The sequence below is a fragment of the Dreissena polymorpha genome, chromosome 2 (genome assembly GCF_020536995.1).
Source record: "Dreissena polymorpha isolate Duluth1 chromosome 2, UMN_Dpol_1.0, whole genome shotgun sequence".
NCBI classification, from domain to species: domain Eukaryota; kingdom Metazoa; phylum Mollusca; class Bivalvia; order Myida; family Dreissenidae; genus Dreissena; species Dreissena polymorpha.
This window is the reverse complement of record NC_068356.1, coordinates 152,172,000-152,192,101: the sequence shown is the minus strand read 5'-3', so window position 1 is coordinate 152,192,101 and position 20,102 is coordinate 152,172,000. Positions and strand designations below refer to the sequence as shown.

Here is a 20,102-nt window from a genome sequence, read left to right as displayed (position 1 = left end):
TTGGCAACAGCGAGTAGCGTAATATGGGATTTTTTATTTCAACGATTGATACAACCTGTATTTTGTTAAAAGCATTAAACAGGTATAGTGAATAGACACATTGGTTAGAAGTTCGTTTGTAGCAATGTCTACCAAGCATATGTTTGTTTCAGAAAGTAGTTGTATGTTGGGAATTTAGGCGATATTCATGCATCATCACGCGGCGTGGTAGAAAAAAAACAACGTTGGATTGACCATCATTTACCCAACTGTTAGATGTACCATTTTAATGTAGTCACAGACATTGTGACGAAGTTATATGTTGATTGAGTGGCGTAGCTTAATATTTGTGTTTTTTTTTGCTTAAAATATGCAACTGTGTTTGTTTATTCGCCTTAAACGAAAGGAATGTAGTAAACAAAGTAATGAAAAATAATAGATGCATATTTATTCTTACTTTATTAAAACGGACTTTTCAAATATGTTCATATTTTGAACAATATTATTTATCTAATTTGTTTACAAAATTATAATTTTGAAAATAGTTTTGAAAAATTATGATTGCGATGAAATATATCAAATACCATACTGCCATTCTTGTGGTTTGAACCCGAGAACTCGAGATCAAAACCAACACACTGTCACTAAACCACACACCCTTCAAAAATTGGAGGGAAGTTTGAACGACATGTAGTTAGTAACGATATGTTGATACGCGTTTTTCCTGAGTTATCTATGAAAGGTGTCGCACATGCTATATTTTTTCTGATATCCACAATGACGAGGCAAACACTAACAGATATTTTCAAACAATTTATTGGTCAGAAGTGCTGATATGTGTGTTTGAATCTAATAAAAATTACCCTTTTTAACTATTACAATTGTATTGAAAATAATCATTTTGTCAAACGGTGATGTTGTTCTTTTATTAAAAATACTTAAATTATACATATTACAATGCTTACAATTAAATCGAACAGAGCGCTTAAGAAATCCCCCGTTAGCATTTTATTCATCTGGTGATTATGGTCATAAGGTAAACATCGAATGCAGCGTAACGAAGTGTACTAAATATTTATCCAGACATTAAGCTTTTATTTTTCATTTAAAATTCTTGACTGAATAATAATTGTGCACTTTACCATTACCTATACCACCGATAAATATATGTAATGAAGTCAATAAATATATTATCCATTATTACCGATAAGTCCTAGCTCTGTCACATACATGGCAAGTCTAAAGGTCCGTTCAAGTGTAAATTGTTCTTGTTAAAACGTTAAAGAACAACATAGTTTGGGTAATGTAATGCATGGCCTCCAGCAAGTTTCTTGTTGTGATTTCGTTATTATTTAGTTAAACAGAGAGTTCAAATCAAGAAAACACTATGTGTAATGTCAGAAGTGTATATATTGACCATTCAGACGCCTGGGAAGCACAAAGTTCTTGCGGCCGCTTCCAGGCCTCGAATAGCCGGCACGCGCTAAAATATTGTTTAACAGATAACAGTACATTTTGTAAGGTTTTACAACTCGATGATTGAAAGGAATATTAAATTCATCTAAAAGTTTAAATACATTATTGTGCATGTTCAATGAACAATTAATTCATTTACTTGAACTAGAGCTTGATGCTAATGTCTGCATAAAAGTAGATCGTACGGTAACTGGCATCATTCATGTCAAAGAGTCAAACTTAATATACTTCGCCAAACGGTTTTAATTTGTTGCTCATTATTATAAGACACTTTTTTAAGAATGGTTGTACTATAACATGTCGTCTGTCATAGCGATATTATTTGCTGAAGTATATTGTTTGCGCTCCTTAAAAGAATAAACTTGATCTGTATTGAACTACCATCGTTAAATAAGTCGCCATTCATAGGAAGCCTGGTGTTTTGTTCATTAACTTTTTCCCATCCATTTTCGTACACATTATATGAATTATATACGTATTAAGCTATAATTAACATAGAATATTGCCACCTGTTTGACACTGGGTCTTTATTGATTTTTAAATTATTAAAACTTAATAAACTTAAAAACTATACGCTGATTACATTTGAAATTATTCATTGTGGGATTTTAACCGGAATGGAAATTGTTGAAGTTCAAATATATATGTAGTCTACACACCGGAAATTATTGTACACCTGTCATTTTTTTCTCCATGTATAATGCTATTCGCTAGAATGTCAAATTTCGTTTTGATTCGATGTGTTAAAATTATTCATTACATGCTTCAGGAAGATTAAGGAGGTCGTACATTTTCTCATTGCATTCATTCTCAACAAAGTTAAATGCACTTAAACAAACATAAATGAAAATTGAAGAAGATTTCATATGCATTTCATAATTGTATTAATACATATCAACAGTTGAAATCACATGTCTATTACACTCATAAAGAAATGATACTCATGAGGGAACTGAACATTAGCATTAAGATGCAGGACGATGAATTGTTTGTTTACCAATTAATAAAAAAGCTGATCGAATGTTTATATTTTATTTATATGACAGTTTATTTTTATTAAAATAATAAAGTTTGAAAAGTTGAAGTTAAACGTTAGAGGACTGATGCTTATTGTTCCGACTGAGGATGGGGCTTGTCCTGTATACTATAAATGTATTCAATGTTATTAAGGTATATCAATGACAATATGTATGCATCAATTTAATCCACTAATGACATCGCCAAGTTAATATACAAGTTCGTATATTGAGGCTATCTCATTCAACTTTCAATAAACTTAACCTAAAAAAACGTCATCGGTTCTGTTTCCGAAACCGAGTCCTCGCACTAATAAGCTTCGAAATACACGCTCGCACAATCATCATAAACGTAAACAAAATGACCCGAAAACAATATACACAGTTACCCCAGTTGTACCTATGGTTGGCATGTGTTGATGTGCCTGTATGTATGACACTTGGTAATAAGTCTCAAATAAAGGACCTCGAAGTAATGGTTAATAAGGTACTCAACTGGTACAACTGACGTCTCACTTAGCTTATGTTTTTAGTAAAGCAAAACAACACGATTTAGCAGTTCAACAGCAGTTGTTCATGCACAAACAATTTATTTGATAACTTTTACCTGCATGTGTCGGTAATTCTCCAGGATTGAAGTTGCTGAAGGAGATTTGTTCTGATGTACTCGCAACCGAAGAGTGGTTTCCTAATGGAATAAGAATCGTGATATGTCAAATTGCTAAGTATGACGTAGGATGAAATATATAGGTACCCAGTGGCGCAGATATATTTGTGTTGTTTTTAATCAATAAACATACCCTATAAGTTCATATTAGTTTATAGAAATCATATAATATGAACATTTTGCCATTTATAATGAAAATGTCAAACAATAAATGCAATGTGTTACATCGAATTATATTGATGATCTCTATTTGACTCGCTATTACTCGTCCATACGACTAACATAGTAATGTCTTAAAAAAGGACCTCAAAGTATTTGTTAGTCGGTTCTACCGCTGGTACAACTAAAGTTTTATTTTGCTTACATTGAAAGTAAAACAGAAAAAACAAGTTTGAGCTATTCATTATCGAGTGTTGATATATGTACATTTTATTTGGGAACTTTTACATGTTCTCCAGGATGGAAGTTTCCTCAAGAGAAAGATCTCATGTACTCGCCACCGAGGCGTGGTTTCCTTGTGGAATAGAATGGTTAGATTTCCGGAAACATTGCGTAATTAAATGTAGGATAAAATGAAAATAATGATTCCGTGAACCAGACATAATATTTTGTTTTAAATAATACACAAATAAAACAACACCCTCATATCATGTTCAAGACATTCTATTATGTGACTTCTTTCCAATTTCAAATAAAAATATTAAATAATCAATATGAAATTCATTGTGTCGAAGTATATATACGATCTTCGTACTCACCACTACTCTTGCTTACGGCGTATATCGTATAGAACCATGAAAAAAGATCATTATTCATGGACGTAATTGTTCTGTACGTTCACTGGGCTTCACATCATTACCTGTTTGGCATGAGGCGGGGCATTCATAACATCCGTTGTTGTACTGTGGACATCTGCAGAACGGGTTGTAGACATCACAGTATCGTTTTAAAGGACTAGAATCTGTGGGGAAAAAATAAAATCATTATTTTTATCTATTGGAAAGTGAAATCGCTGGTAGGATAAAAGTGTTCACACTTTAAACAGTTTTGTATTCTTGTTAAGTTGAAACCATATAATATTAATTATGTGTTGTTTTAAAATAATTAGGAAATCATTATTGTCAAATAACTTTGCTAAACGATGGTTTGCGTCGTTTGTAAAGAACGCGTGCAATATCAGCCATCACAATTAGGATTGAGTCAAGACAAACATGCACTTAAGAATAAAGAATATTTTCTGCTCTGAAACGAACGCAACGCACCTAATACTTTTGAACAGCATACCAACACCACCAATAGCGATACAAGACAATCTTTTAAGATACGGTTGTTAATTTTGCTGACCATCATCGTTTCCTTGTCTTGTCCAAACGCAAAAATCCGAATGAAATGAGTAAACAAAACCAAACACAAATTTCATTAATTCATAACCTGAATTGTTGCTCAAACTGTTTATCCTAAGTAAGTGACAATGGTTCTGTAAGAAAGGCTAGCTTGAAAAGATATCTCTGTTAATGTATGTAGTACTAACACGCCCGTTGTTGCTCAATGGAATGTTCCCAATTCAGTCATAGATAAACGGGCACGTAGATAAGGATGACTTATTGCCTTCTCTGTGCAAAGGTTTCTTTACGCTTTGTCATATGTTATGTCTTGGTCATCTAAACAATTATTTCAATTATTCACACATTTACCTTATATCTTTGTATAAAATGCAGTTTAACAGCAATCCTTACGCATTTAACATGTTGACTATAACAAACAAGAATTATATGCAATTTAAGGGTATTCACTGTCAGTAATGTTATATGATTAAACTGCAACATGCAAACCATTGCTGTATTATTTTTCCAATTTTTGCTTTTCTCCCTAATTAATTTCTAGTCAGTATTGTCATTTATCCAATTTCGTCTAGCTTTTATCTAAAAGGAGGGTGCATATTGTTCGGTATTCCAAATTGTGTAGACGAAACTTAGGATATGATAATTTAAATTATACTGGCCAGCATTTAATTGTCAACGATAGTCAAATAACATTTCTGCTGTCAACAATGCACGTACGTTATTAAATTCGTCCGCAGAACGAGAACATGAAGAGGAGTTTTAAGCTGAAGCAAAAAATATGCGTGTGACTGTTTATGTAATGAGAACTTTATTTGCTGACATATACATTACTCAAATTTGTTATCATTTCTAACGATGAACTCTTACAATTTGTACTTTTCAGTTTCGATTTGGTTTATACATGTTTGATTTGCCAACGTGGAAAGCATCACGTATTAGCAATCAGAGGTATTGGAGTCAGTGCTGTATGGGTGTCAGTGCCTTTAATAATATTAGATTATGATATAAACATTACTATACCTTGAAACTTAAAATATAACTGTTAAACGTTATGTTTTTAAGTGTACGTGTTTCATTAGAACAGCCTGGATGTTATTATCTAAAAACAAATTAGTGATTACGTCAAGTTTTTGTCAACATTTAAGTCTCATATAATTGAGTTATCCCAGCACGCAAAGGTCAATGGTATGAATATCGGGATTCATATATACGATTCGAATATTATGCACATTGTTAGCTGATGTAGAAATTTCTATATAGAATTGTGTACATTTTGAGCCGTACTTTTCCGTTCGTCAGATTTGCGAAGACCTTAAGCGTATGCTGGTCATATGGCCTTGATAGGAATATCCGAATATGTAAAATTGTACACTTGCCTATAGTCTGCATAAATACGTTGGATTCCGAATCAAATGAGTCTAGCTATCTTATTACACCGCATGTTATTGTTGTGAACTTTAAAACAGCAAACAGTATAAACAAAAGTGTAGCAACTTTTATTTAAGAACGATATCTTTTAATTCCATTGATTTAACTTATGTAAAATTTCGTATTTTATCATGTATCTCGTAAATTGACTACACGTGTGAATAACAGGTATTAAAAAAATTGTAAACGATGTCAATCGGGTCCAAAAATGGCTTAATTTGAGAAACTGAGAAGCGATTATATTTATAACTGCATAGCTTTCATATAGATAATAATTCGATTTTGTAAACATGATTTAGATAGTTGAAAATCATTGATGTATGATAATCAAGATATTGTGGAACAAGCATACACTTTAAATAAAAATAAAAATAATTCTTACGCTTTTCCGATTTCTTAATTTCATGTAATATATTTAATATTATAAACAACACTGTATTATGTGGAATTGTCTGAAGTAAGCATAAAAGCAACAACAACAAAACTTGCAGTAAAATTTTCCAGATGTAGGATTCAAAGGCCTATGAGGATGATGGTGTATAAGGCTGTTTTATCATGTTCAATACATTATTTGATACATAATAAATAATATATATATGTTGTTTATCCCATTCAATCCGTGGTATGAGTTTGCAAACTGTGCTAGCCTTGTATTGATACCCATTTTAATTGCAGACTACAGATTCATAATATTTTATTTCTGGTTTTGCTTTGAGTTGTTTTGTGCGATAAGGAGCTTTCATCGCAATACCTTATGCAGCGACTAGTTACCAGAACTTGTGCCAGGGAATCGCTATTTCATTATATTTGACTGTTATTTCAATTATGTTCATATCAATAAATTATCTACAATATACAAGTATCGACCTTTTCAGGTTGTCATATTATTATAAGCATTTAATAGACAAAAGGATGTTATTTAATCAATTCGATTTTGGGTAGTATCGCGTTTTATTGTCTTGGTTAATGGAGAATGTGTGTACGTTGGCGAGCGATTAAGCACTAGGCTTATTGTTGCAACAGATTCACAACTAACATTTTGTATAAAGAATATCTTAAAAATGGCCAAACGCAGGGCTGATTTAGTTCAATGTGCGGTTCATGTTGGTAGACTGCCATAGACCAACTGGCAATGAAGGATGGGGCATCTTGCTAAACACATAACACTTCCATGTAAAAACATCGTCGTATATTCAAATGCAACATTTGTCTGTGTCAGATGTTTTCGTAATTGGCACAGCGTTCATAATTCTCAGATCATTTTTACAAAATGACAACAAATTAAGATTTGTTTAAGATAAATGCAAACATCAAATAATATTTCAAACGCTGCTGGACAGAAATTATAAAACCCAGGCAATGTAATTAAGATATTCGAACTTTAATACGGCCTTTTGATATGCTGTTCTTTCTTCGCAAATGCCATATTGTTACTTTATTGTGAACCCACATTAAAACAGCCCACAAGTTTTCACGCGGTCAGGAAGGAGAGAATCAGAAGCAACAGAACACTCTAGTGCATTTACAAACCATATAGCTAGGCACAAGCATGTCAATGACTGGGAGGGGGTGAAAGTGATTGATAGGGAAAACAACACCGCACTCAGAAAACTTAGGGAATCGGTTGCGATAGCTAAGGAGAAACGGGTAATGAACAGGGACGAGCGGGGCTACCAACTGAGCCCCATCTACAGGCCTTTGTTTACTGCTGGGAACCATTCCAGCAGTAAACCCGCCCTGTGACGTGCATTTCCCGCAAAATCACAGTCTGATGAAGATTCACCAATGGTGGATCGAAACTGTCACGGTATGTGAAAAATTTCTTGGAATGTACATAGAATCATACAATTATATAGTTATGCATAATCTATGCATTTATGGCAGTAAATAAGGTGTAACAAGTGCAAATTGCAAATTCTCATCATTAATAATTTCAATGAGATTTTTTAAGACGGAAGGAAAATACAAACTTCAAACACATATTTTATACTGTATCACCGCAAACATTTTATGTCCAAGCTTCATTTTTAAGGAAAACCATGTTTAATGTTGCATAAACTGATGAAACATATCTTATTTCAAATACAACTATCTCAAACCACATATAATATAAAGAAGTGGAACTCCAGCTGTTGAAACATGAATAACATGAAGTGCATCATGCATAAACGAAAACAATCGTGCCCGAAATTATGTTCAAATAGTTCACTATTACATGAATATTCAGAATTACTATTGTTCCATTTAGAATAATTTAAAAGTGCAAACATATGTTTAAATATGTGACAATGATGGTTAAAAGTTCATAATCAACCGATAGTGAAACAAACAATACATGTGCATGGCACCTACACAGATCAAGAAAAAATTACTAACTTAAACCTTTTAATTTAAATTGTGTTTCTCATACCGTAAAAGACGTGAAAGTTGTTGTTCCAGTAGTTTGTGACTCGCTTGATGTCTTCGATATTCTTAATGTGGGTCGCGTTGCTGTAGTTTATTGTGTTGCTATTTTTGGTGTAAATGGTTGTGTGCTTGTACTTGTTTGCAGTCTGTGTTGTCATTCTTGTTCTTTTTGTGTTGTAGTATCTGATGTAATGTTTGAAGCTATTGTTGCTGGTGTGGCAATTTGTGTTGTTATAGTAGATGTCGTTGGTATGTACGGTGTAGATTGAACATCGGAACCAACATTTTAAACATAAAGAATGAGATATATATTTCTATTTACGAGTTCTTACTGGATTCAATGTTGGCTGAAACAGGTTGCGGTTAATTATTTACTGCTACCACAAGGGTGGAGTGTTTGTGCTGCATTTTGCATATTCCTATCACGGCCTTGTTTGCATTATATGACAAAGTCACTCAACCAAAAAACCAGCGTTGTATTATATACTTGGTTATATTTTATTGTTCAGTGTATAAATAAAAAGTGATATATCAGTCGACTCGCGATATAATCGCAATCAGTTTGTTTTCCATAATGGAGTCACTTAGTTTTATAGTGTTAATTATTTTTCAAGCTTTTCTTTTTAAACAACAGATTGTCAACGGGCTACATAAATGTTATTTTGCACGCTGAGAATGTTTCCGATTGTCTTCATCACATATGTTTGCTATTTTGTTAGATATCTAGCTGTTCAGTGAGGATCTCTTAAATTTTCCGTGAAGGGTCGTGACAAATGTGATATGCAACTTTATGACCACGATGGAAGACAAAACTATAATATGGACATTTACTGGTAACCTCGGGTTTCATGCTGTAATATTGAAATATAATAAACGACTGTTGGTTGAACGAAGACGTGGTGAGCAAAGGAAAAGATTTTAATTATAGCCTGTGCCCTTAAGAAACGTTGGCTCTTATACCAATTATATAAACAAAATGACAATATTCTGGTTGCAGTAGTTATAGTATATGTCTTTGAGATTCACATGTAGATCGTAAGAAAATAAATAAAAAAACCATCAAATTCACCATATTTCACAAACCCAAAATGCTCAAAGTTGTCTACCTACCAGTACATTTACAAATTGGACAGAAGTTGGCATCGAAATCACTGCATGAACCAGGACAGTCCGATGGGAAAGCAGGACAACCTACGTAACAGTCACATAGCATTTTATTTTAGAATAAGACATAGTACATGTCAAAGCACGTATGATTGTTTGATGTTTTATTTACAAACATCCATGTGCTTCGTAGTTACAGATCTTTATCCGCTTCATGCAATAATGTTTCATACTTCCATGTTTGTGATATCGTTCATGAAGTGCATTTGGTGACATCTAGAAATTATTATTTGTGTTCAAAGATGTTGATTTCATCGGAATTATACATTTATTACAAAACGTGTGTCATATAAATATTTTTTACAATTTATCTAGCTATAAACATGCAAATATTCAAATTATTAACATCATGACATGTTCTATCCGATTCTACATCTATTCTTTTGGACATAACTGAGGCCTAAAATAATCATTCATTGATACAGTAGTCATTGTCCGACATATTCTAAAATAACAAAGAAAAAACGCCAATAGCGTTTCGTTTATTTTCGTTTATTTTCAATATGCACATTTTCACAACATGTGAATAGAATGAGCAAATACAGTTTATACAACATAATAACAGAGTCACGTCACTTACAGAAAACAACAATAAATTACATCTATAGGGTGTTTGAAAACATAAAACATGCAGGGTGAAAAAATCGGTTAAAGTTTGTTATTTATTGGAGCCAATCGGACCAAGTTTATGAATGATGTTTACTTGTAGGGTATCATAATTTATTTATTTTAACTCGGTTTCTGAGGGGGGCGGCTCTTGAGTGTATATATAGTATAATGTAACCGTTTTTCATCGATTTACGACTGTAGTGTATTTTAAGCGTTGCTCTCAATTAGGCGATTCCGTCATGTATTGCGTGTTGTTGTAGCGATACACGTGTGTAACGGTTTTGTAAATCGGGGATTTGATCATTTAATTCTCGTATTTTGTAACCTTTAGGGCATAATTGACGATGGAGTACAGTGGTTTTGCTTATAAGGAGTTCTTTGCTTATAAACTTTACTATTCACCAGCCCAGCAAAAGTATTCACTCTGGACTAGCAGGGGTTTTTTTTAGAGAAAGGGGAAGACGCTGGACGCTGGGTGAAAGGGGAAAAAAAGAGTGCGAAAGAGAGATATTAGGGGAAAAAATAAAAACTGTTCATTTCAATGTCTATAACTCATCAAAAGAGACTTGTCTCTGTCCTTTTTTTTCTAAACACATTTAACAGGTATTAAAGTCAAAGTCCTTAATAAAGTTGCAGGTGTAGATCTAATAATGGGAAATGTTTTCAACTATATTTTTGTACTGGGGCCAGGGGACGATGTCAATTTTGTGATTTCAATTTCATGATGAATGGGTTGACGATCTTGATTTGCTACAGTATTGGAAGGGAAAGGAGCGGCAGCTGCCGATTGTCTACTTTCACTTTCACAATGTTCGATGTTGATTACCTCGGAATCTTGCTGGGTTATAACGGTTTTCGATGATTCTTTCTTAAAAAATGCCTCGATGCGTTCAGTATCTTCCGAGTTCGAATGTTTTATTTTGTTTGTGTAAGAACGCTAATTGTGAGACATTTTTTTCTGTTTTCACGTTTATACCTCAGCTTGCACATAGCCCGGATGAAAATTCGACTGGTTTCCGTTAATTAATTGACGAAACACCCTTCTTGCGCAAGACCGGTATCCAGTAAAATAGTCACATGATTATTACGATTAGTTGCCCAGTTTACATGACGTTATTTAAGAGCTATATTTAGAATAACTGGGATTCCCAGATGTTGTGTGTTCGTCTGGAGAGAGAGAGCGCGAATTCGTTGTACATGGTGCAAATTGGATAATTGTCGAATGCCCCAAGGAAAAATAAACATTTCTTTAAGAGAAAATATTATATTTTGGTGACAAATAATATTTTTGGTGGGGAAATTGTATTTTAAGGGGGAAAATTCTGGTAGGGGAAGACGCCGAATATCGGCGTCACTTTCGTAGTAAAAAAAACCCCTGCGGACTAGGGATAGCAAGGTTGGTCAACTCAACAGAATCTAACACTTTGACAGGAGGTTGGAATTTTAGGCTGGATGGGATTGGGTTTGTTATATTTTTCTTCTTTTGTTTTTCCTTTAATTTATTTAGTATTGGGTTAAGTACCCCATTGTAGTGTCCTAGCATACTGTAAGACTGCACATGGGGTAAGCCTCAATTTGTTTTTACACATTTGCATATTTATTTGAAATCCCCTATCGAAACAAAATATAGGAGTTTCATATGTGTGTAATTTTAGCGTGTACGCCTAAAGTATTTTGTTATTGCAGAATTAGCTGAGATTTTTTAGGCATTTGTAATTATCGCTTGATGCCAGCGAGTAGAATTCGATTTTATTTGGATTTGTATAGTACTGTCTATTAAGATAAATTTCTCTTTCTGTTATAAATATTAGGCATTTGAATAAGTAGTGAAATTCATCACCTATGTCATCACAGAATGGGTATTTTCTCTCATGTACCTGTATATTTTGCCATCTTCCAGTTTCAAAAGGTAGTGTGTGGTTTCTAGTGAAGAAGGCGATCAGGTTTTGGGTAAGTATCTGAGGTAATACCATTAGGTACGAACCTTGCGTGAAACTTTGTTTGATAACTTTGTAAGTATTTGTGTCTGAAGTTCTGTCAAGATCTGCCGTCCAGCTCTGGTTATAAATATCTTTCAGTTTTATTGTCAGTGATTTGTTAAGCCATTTGCCATTCATATATCTGTACCAGATTCCTGAGAAACCATGGTTACAAAATATTGTTTTTATGTTTTCTATCCAAGGCGAATTTAATGAACGTTTTGAGTGTAGGTCTAATAGTAAGTGATATATCTTGGAAGAAAGTTTTAATGTTTCGGATGAATCCGTGTTATCGATTAGGCGAGTCCAGAATGCAATAGATTTCTTTTGCATATCTAGATTTATAGGTGTGAGGCCAGTTTCACCATATATCATATATGAGGGTGTGGAGCTTGTAAGGCTAAATGTATATTTGAGGAAGCGGAGCTGCACTCTTTTGATTATATCAACATTTCCCATTACCCATATTTCACTGGCATAAAGGAGTATTGGTTTTATGGTTTTTTTTCAAAGAGATCTATCTGCAGGTCATAAGGTAATGATAGTGCTTTTATCTTGCGGAGTAGGGCAAACATGGCCTTAGTGGCTTGTTCAGCAATATATTTTTTGGTTTTGACAAATAAACCGGTTTTTGTGAAATATATGCCCAGATATTTGTATTAATTTACAGTTTCAATATCTGCATTTCCAATTTTGAATTTATGTGTGATATTTTGCCTTGTGTTGCTTTTTCCAATAATTATTGATTGGGTCTTATTTAAATTAATGTTAAGCTTCCAGTTATCACAGTATGTTTTGAAATTATTTGGAGCGTTTTGTAGATCTGAGACGTCATCACTGAATATCACTGTATCGTCCGCATAGAGAAGTAAAAACATTTTAGGTATAATTGTAGACGTTTAACAGATATTTCGTTATCGAGTCCATTTATCCCGCATGAATTTAGGTATTGGTGTAGATCATTTAGGAAGATATTAAACAGGAAAGGGCTTAAGTTTTCGCCCTGTCGTACTCCGACTAGGCAATCAAAGAAGGCAGTTTTCCCTTGGCCTGTTATTACTTTTGATTTTATATTATTATACATTTTGGTTATTATTTTAAAACATTTTTTATCTATTTTCTCATTTTGTAGTTTCTGCCAGAGGCCTTGACTCCAGACAGAGCCAAACGCTTGTTTGAAGTCGATAAAGCAACAGTAAAGTTTCTTTTTGTTTGCATGTGTTACATCAGTTAGTGTTTTGAGTATGAAAATGTTATCTGTAGTAGATAGTTTTCTTTATACAGAATTGTGTCGTGTCCTTTACGCAATACATTTTAAAGATCGTTATACTGAGAAGAACACAAAGCAGTTCTGTTGCGCTTCTTGAATACACAGTTGACCTTTGTTTCCGGGTAGGTGTTGTATAGTCCGCCTAATACGTTCACTGTTTTTACACTGTTTTACACTTTTTGCTGTACACTAACATATTATACAGAACAAACAACATAAGTTAGTTCGTTTTACTATACTTTTTGATCCGTAAATAATGAGCATATACCACTTAGTATCCTTATAAATCGTTTTTTATTTCTGCATTTTGAAAAACACAACTGTGTCGGCCATTGATCACGTGACAAAGCGAATTCATCCAGTGTAGTGGTAGCAGAAGTGATGTCGGTTATCAATGGTGCAGAGCAGCTGGTTGTAGGTCGGTGATGAGTCACTGGATCCGAAGTCCATTATGTGACTTTATGTGAGGGTGTCGTTTGTCTTGATGTGTGATTCGCACTTGTCAGTGTGATTGTAATTGGATGTGTAGATGTCGTTGGCTGTGCAGTTGTCAATAGTTGTGTTGTTGTTGTTAGTTGTGTGGTTGTTGTTTGTTGTGTAGTTGTTGGTGACTGTCTTGTAGTTGGATGTGTTGATTTCGTTGGTTGTGATGCAGAAGTATTTCACTAGATATTTCTCTGTCAGCCGTGTATTCATCATCCCCGAAATAAAAAGGAGATTTTACTTACTTAAAATTAAATTGTTAGAAATTAATCAATGTGACGTATTTCAATTTTATAACCTTGTCGAGTTTTATCTCAATTCCAATTTGAAAGACATGACACTGTTATCTTATTGTTTTCTGATATCCAAATTCATGTTCGGAAGTCTTTTTCTCAAAACTATGCGTGCATTTTTTATAAGTGATAAACCATTTCCAGGGAGAGACCACCAATAATGTTGTTAGAAATTTAAGTCCTACCCTTTTTCAAAATAGTTGCATTTCTATGTATATTTTGAAGTTTTGTGATTATTATGGAAATAAAATATGTTTAAACTATAAATAATGAGCCTGTATTGTCTGGTTGAGAAAATGCCATATGTGCATCCCAAGCACAATATACAGTCTGCAGATACTTACATGTATGAACACTCAACAGATGTAATTGCGGTTTACTTAATAATCTTTAGCATATGCAAAATGTCTGCATTATGTGCATTTTATATTACTGTGCAGATTGAAATAGTTTGTCACATATATTCCGGAAAGGTGTATGTTAAACAAACACGCCCGTCGTGACGCATTATAATGTCACATTGAAACAGACACACCCATACAGGTTATGTTTGTATAAAATAAAATCATTGATCTGATATGCTTGTTCGTATTATCGAGCATTGTCACATGTCACTGTTAACTGTTTTGTTAAGATATGGGTGGGATGCCTGTTTTCCCCATGATTGTATTTTAGAAGTTGAGTGATAATATTCAAAACATATATCAATGAGAGATAAATATCAAATATCAAGATTACAAAAACAGAATGCAATCTTTATGCTATGCATGTATGTTATAACAATACACATTAATCATTAACGAATATTGGTAGTAGAACAATGATTTAGTTATTGTAACGAGTAAAAGTAAAAACTTGAAAATACGTATATGTTTAGTATGTTAATGATGCTCCATTATACTGTATCATGGTGAGCATACTAGGATGGTGGCGTCAGTGTTTGAATTATTTGAAGTGTGAATTAATCAAACACATTTGACCATTTTATCGTATCTATGTTCACCTGTTGTTTGCTGGTATCGAAATGATACAAAGATGTTTGATATAATTTATTTTTTATACCATCGCATGGATATATGCCTGATATAACGTTGCCTGATATATATTTCTTATATCATGGTAAACAGGAATTTCTTATATAAGTCAATGTTTGGAGTTAAGTGGGATTTGCAATAAAGTCAACAATTTCTATCAACATGAATCAGGTTCAACAAAACATACAATATGATACGAAAAACGTACATATTTTATTCTAGTGTAAATTCATCAATCGATAAAAACATTATTTTTTTTAATCGCCACAGCCCGCACTACAGAAGTTAAATGACGTCATCAACGGGACAATAGATCTTAAATATCGATATAGCATTGCACTTGCAAGTGTTGCACGGAATGTCAAGACAAATAATAACTGTATGCTAATCCTCAACTAGTTAAACAAACGATTTAACACGCTTATGTCAAAATTGACACCATCATCAAAATGTCAATATCAATACACATCTGCAAAACCACAGGGTCGGGCTGACTCCACCATTGGCTTTGTAATGGATTCGATCATACCTTCAATATAAACGTACAGCACAGAATAAACCAACTCGCCAAGAGTAGTATGATGTGTATCCTGCAATAATGTGTAAAGAAAACTTATGAAATAACCACGGCTAATCAGCTATTTACCATCCTTACATGCACGGAGTGACTGTAGAAGACGCAAAACCGCAACAGATTTTAGTTGCATTTAGAGTCCGTGCACAAGACACCGTTTCATACAGTGTTTATTATGCATATCACCAATAAATACGAAAATACAATATAAACACACAGGTTCATTGGTTTAATACAAGATCAAGGGTACATCAAATTCTACATAACTGTCAATTATGTTTAATTATCGGTGCCATTAACTTTTATCATTAAAATATTGCAGAATTGCAGTTAAATTTCTTTTTTTCTTTTTTATTGTATATGGAAATAATGAATTTCAATATAAATTCATGAGAACAGAAAATGAAGGATATGGAATCTTGCTAAAAAAAACATATTGCAGGTTAGAATTACTTATAAAATAACATTTTTCCATCATAGTTTGTTATATACCCATTGTCAGAAATATAGAGGCATATCAACTAAATAAAGTGTGCTAGGCACGAGTATTTTGATAACACGAATCTATATAATCCTTCATGTACGCACTCAACAATGAAGTAAGTTATAACATAACTTATATCAATGCCAACCAAAAACTATCGTTTTAGAAAGTACCTTTTTAAAGTAAATACATTTGGGCTACATTTTCTATATTTCACTCATCTTTCAGTTCGTCTAAACAATCTAGACCCATTGATACCTCAAAAACACCCAATCTAGGTTGATAAAAATCAATTTGTGGATCGATTGTCATACAGGGAGTATAAACATATTCATTGAGGTTTCGGCCGACACAAATCGTGATTATTGTGGTTATAGAAATAAGTGAAAAACTAAAATCTTAATCCGGCGAAAATTCAAAATGACTAAACCTTTCTTGATTACACGATATATGTCAAAAGAGAACAATATGTAAAAATGTTATTTCAGTATCGTCTCCCAGTACGCTCTTCCGTCTGGAAAATATGGATCCTGCGTTAGCTCATGAGGTACACAGCTAAGTTGATATAACTCAGTATATGGATTTGGGGAATATGGATGTTATTTTATTGGTTTTGCCGGACAAAACTTGCGGAGTGGTTGCTATGGTGCCCGCTGAAGAGAAAACAAAAAAACGGATGCAGCGACAGCTCAAAAAGTACTAAATGTTGGGTTCTACTGTTCGATTTATTTTTTGCTAGAACTCTTAATTAAGTTATTGTACAATTATAAAAGTAGGTCTACACACGTACCTGTTTTCTAGCAGTATACACAGTCATTGTCGTCCAATCCGATCATACTCGGTAGACTGTTAAGTACTACAGGGCACACTGAAATCAGCATTTCGAATCAATCAATATCAAAACCTTCCGAAAAGTATATGTGTAGTTCCAATACATTAATTTCGCTGTATAATAATTTGTTTTGTTTAATTGTATCTCATTAATAGTGTGCTATTAAAAATCTTAATACGAGATACGTTTTATTTGTTTTCAGAAAAAAATTGACTTTCATAAGCGCCTGGCGTTAAAAATCATATCATTAAAATCATATCGCACGTACCGTAGCTTTGAGCTGTATACAGGTTACTGGTGTAGTATAAGTTTATGACACCGTTTTTAAAAAAGGAATGTGAATTGGAAACTAAATGACTGAAGGATGCCTAGATCATGTACCCAGATCACCACCGCCGCTTCCAGATCCATGGTCGATGAATATTTACCATTCCAATAACTTTAATTAAATTGATATTTTACAATACAATTATGCCCAATTCAGTATGAATCGATTGATTGGTTAGATGTTCATTTTAAGATATTTTAGCCAAGGATAGTTTAACGAACGTAATCGTGTAGTGGAGATATTTTGGGAATCATTTATCATAACGTCGGCATGAAAGACAATAACATGTAGGATTTACAACAAGATACCCAACTTGTGTACGTTACATATAAATGTAGTTATTAACCTAAAAACGCAGTTACATGTTAATTTAGAGGTTTTATTAAAACTTTAAAGATGTAAATTAATGTATTGTATTCGAATCAATCCAAATAAAGGTAGTAAATGCATTGATAAATACAATATTAAATACGAGTTTATGATATTCAAATGGACTTCTTCACAGATGTTCGTATTTTTGAATAATGTTTTGAGACCACTTTACTAAGAAAACTATAATACTTGACATTGCTTTGAATAATGATGAAACCAAGACATATAGATAAAATAAAAAGTACCATCAGTGAGTGTTTAACCCGTGACCTCTAGAATCAAAGCTAACTCAATACCACTTAACCACACTGGTTTTAAAAAGTGGGGGGGTAGTGTAAACGATACGTTAATAATACGCGTTTTTGCTGAGTTATTGATGAAAAGCGTTGCAGACGTTATATATTGTTGCCGACGTCGACTAACAATTCAGCTTAACTACCAAATAATGTGTCATTGTTCTTAGTCAGAAGAATTTCTTTTCTACTATAAAACTAACTCAATTTGTTGAATACATGACCATCAATCCATGCATTCATTAGCAAAAAATGTCGCATACGCTTACGCAACACATAATTTAAATGAAATCAGTATACATTAACAGTTCAATAGTGCAGTTGGCAATGAAAACATATTTTAAGCACTTATGACTTACAGGCAAAACAAAATATTCATGATTGTATTAGATATAACCATTAACAAGCATTAACGATGAGAATATGCAAGAAATTGAAAATAATGCCATGAAGTGGAATTCCTATGCACATTGTTAACAGAATCGTGTTATTATGCATAACGCAATTCATCATTAGACTCGTCATAACTCGTCAGTACGTTTTTTTATCGTATGTCGACCTGAACACTGTTATAACTCATGTGTTGGCTTTGTGTGTCGCGTTCACTGGGCTTTACATAATAACCTGTTTAGCATGAGGCGGGGCATTCATTGCAGCCCTTGTTGTACTTTGACGTCTGCAGTATGGGTTATAGTTGTTACATGAACGTCTTACGGGACTGGAATATATAGGAAACAAATATAATATTGATATCTTATAATAACTGTACACACTTGTAGAGTAAAATTGTGCACAAGAAGATTTTTATTCCGGTTAAGTTTGAAACAATGCTTTATTTGTTTCTTTGTTTTAAATAATTGTTATCTCCCATTTTGTACTCCAATCTGTCCATAAACGTTGGCTAAACATGTACTTGTATCGTTTAAAAAAAACATTATATTTCATAAACCGCCATGAATTGAGTTAATATCAAAATGCACTTTAGGATTAAGAATATAATTTATCTTGTATGTACCAAAAACAACTCACCTAATACATCGAAAAGCTTGCTAAAAACACCAAAATCGCTTCCGTCACGTCAAATCACAAAACTCCTAATGAAATGAGTTTCAAAAAATCAGAAAATAATTTAATTATTGATAGACCTCCCCTTTGCACAAATTGGTTTTGCTAATAAAGTTATGTTTTAGGTGTTCCTGTTAATAGGCTTATCCATATATATCCTCTTCATGTATGTAGTACTAAATGCCTTTTGTTGCTAAATGAAATATACCTATTTAGTGTGACAAAAACTGTCATGAATCATATACGGGCAAATTTTTCAGGATAAAATAAGTAAATACATTTTTAGTTGTTAGTATTTTATATAGTTTCATTAAAAAAATGAAGAGTGTTAAATATATTTCGACATTACCGAAATTAAGAAATTAGAGGTAAACACATAATTTAGGATTTTTTGTGTGAAGACTTTTACATTAGTTTGTATTACTATGATTTAGAAAGTAAGAAAGTACAAATATACATTAGAAAGTAATTCATTGTACGTTATTTTAATGTATGATCAAAATAAAGATGTGTGCGATGTACAAATGATAATGCAAATTCTAAAATTTTCTATATGCGTTTTATTTTCAAAATAAATGAGGTAGGGACAAGCATATACATAAGAATTTAGAGATGTACAAATAAAGCAGAATATTTGAAAAAAAATACAATAATGACGCAGTGTAAACACAAGTAATTAGAAATGTAAACAAACATAGGAATGTTGGATTCATGTGTGAGACAGACAATAAAAAAGTAATGTGTATATATATATATATATATATATATATATATATATATATATATATATATATATATATATATATATATATATATATATATATATATATATATATATATATATATATATATATATATATATATATAATGTCTTTTGTGTATAAGTATGAGATGGTGGAAAATTTACATATACATATATCGAAGGTCTTATGTAATTTAGGGATATAATTTAATGTGTTTCTGTCGCCTATAGCGCAGTTAAAATCTATTGATATGTGCGCATTAAA

General features: G+C 32.8%; 1 long non-coding RNA gene across 1 annotated transcript; it reads right to left on the bottom strand.

Moving 5' to 3' along the window:
• Positions 1-3,076: 3,076 nt before the first annotated feature.
• LOC127869492 (uncharacterized) lies at positions 3,077-4,620 on the bottom strand. Its single transcript, XR_008044591.1, has 3 exons — positions 4,401-4,620; positions 3,998-4,099; positions 3,077-3,159 (listed from the first exon to the last, which is right to left on the bottom strand). It is a non-coding gene; the product is annotated as an uncharacterized LOC127869492 (long non-coding RNA).
• Between the last annotated feature and the right edge of the window lie 15,482 nt (positions 4,621-20,102).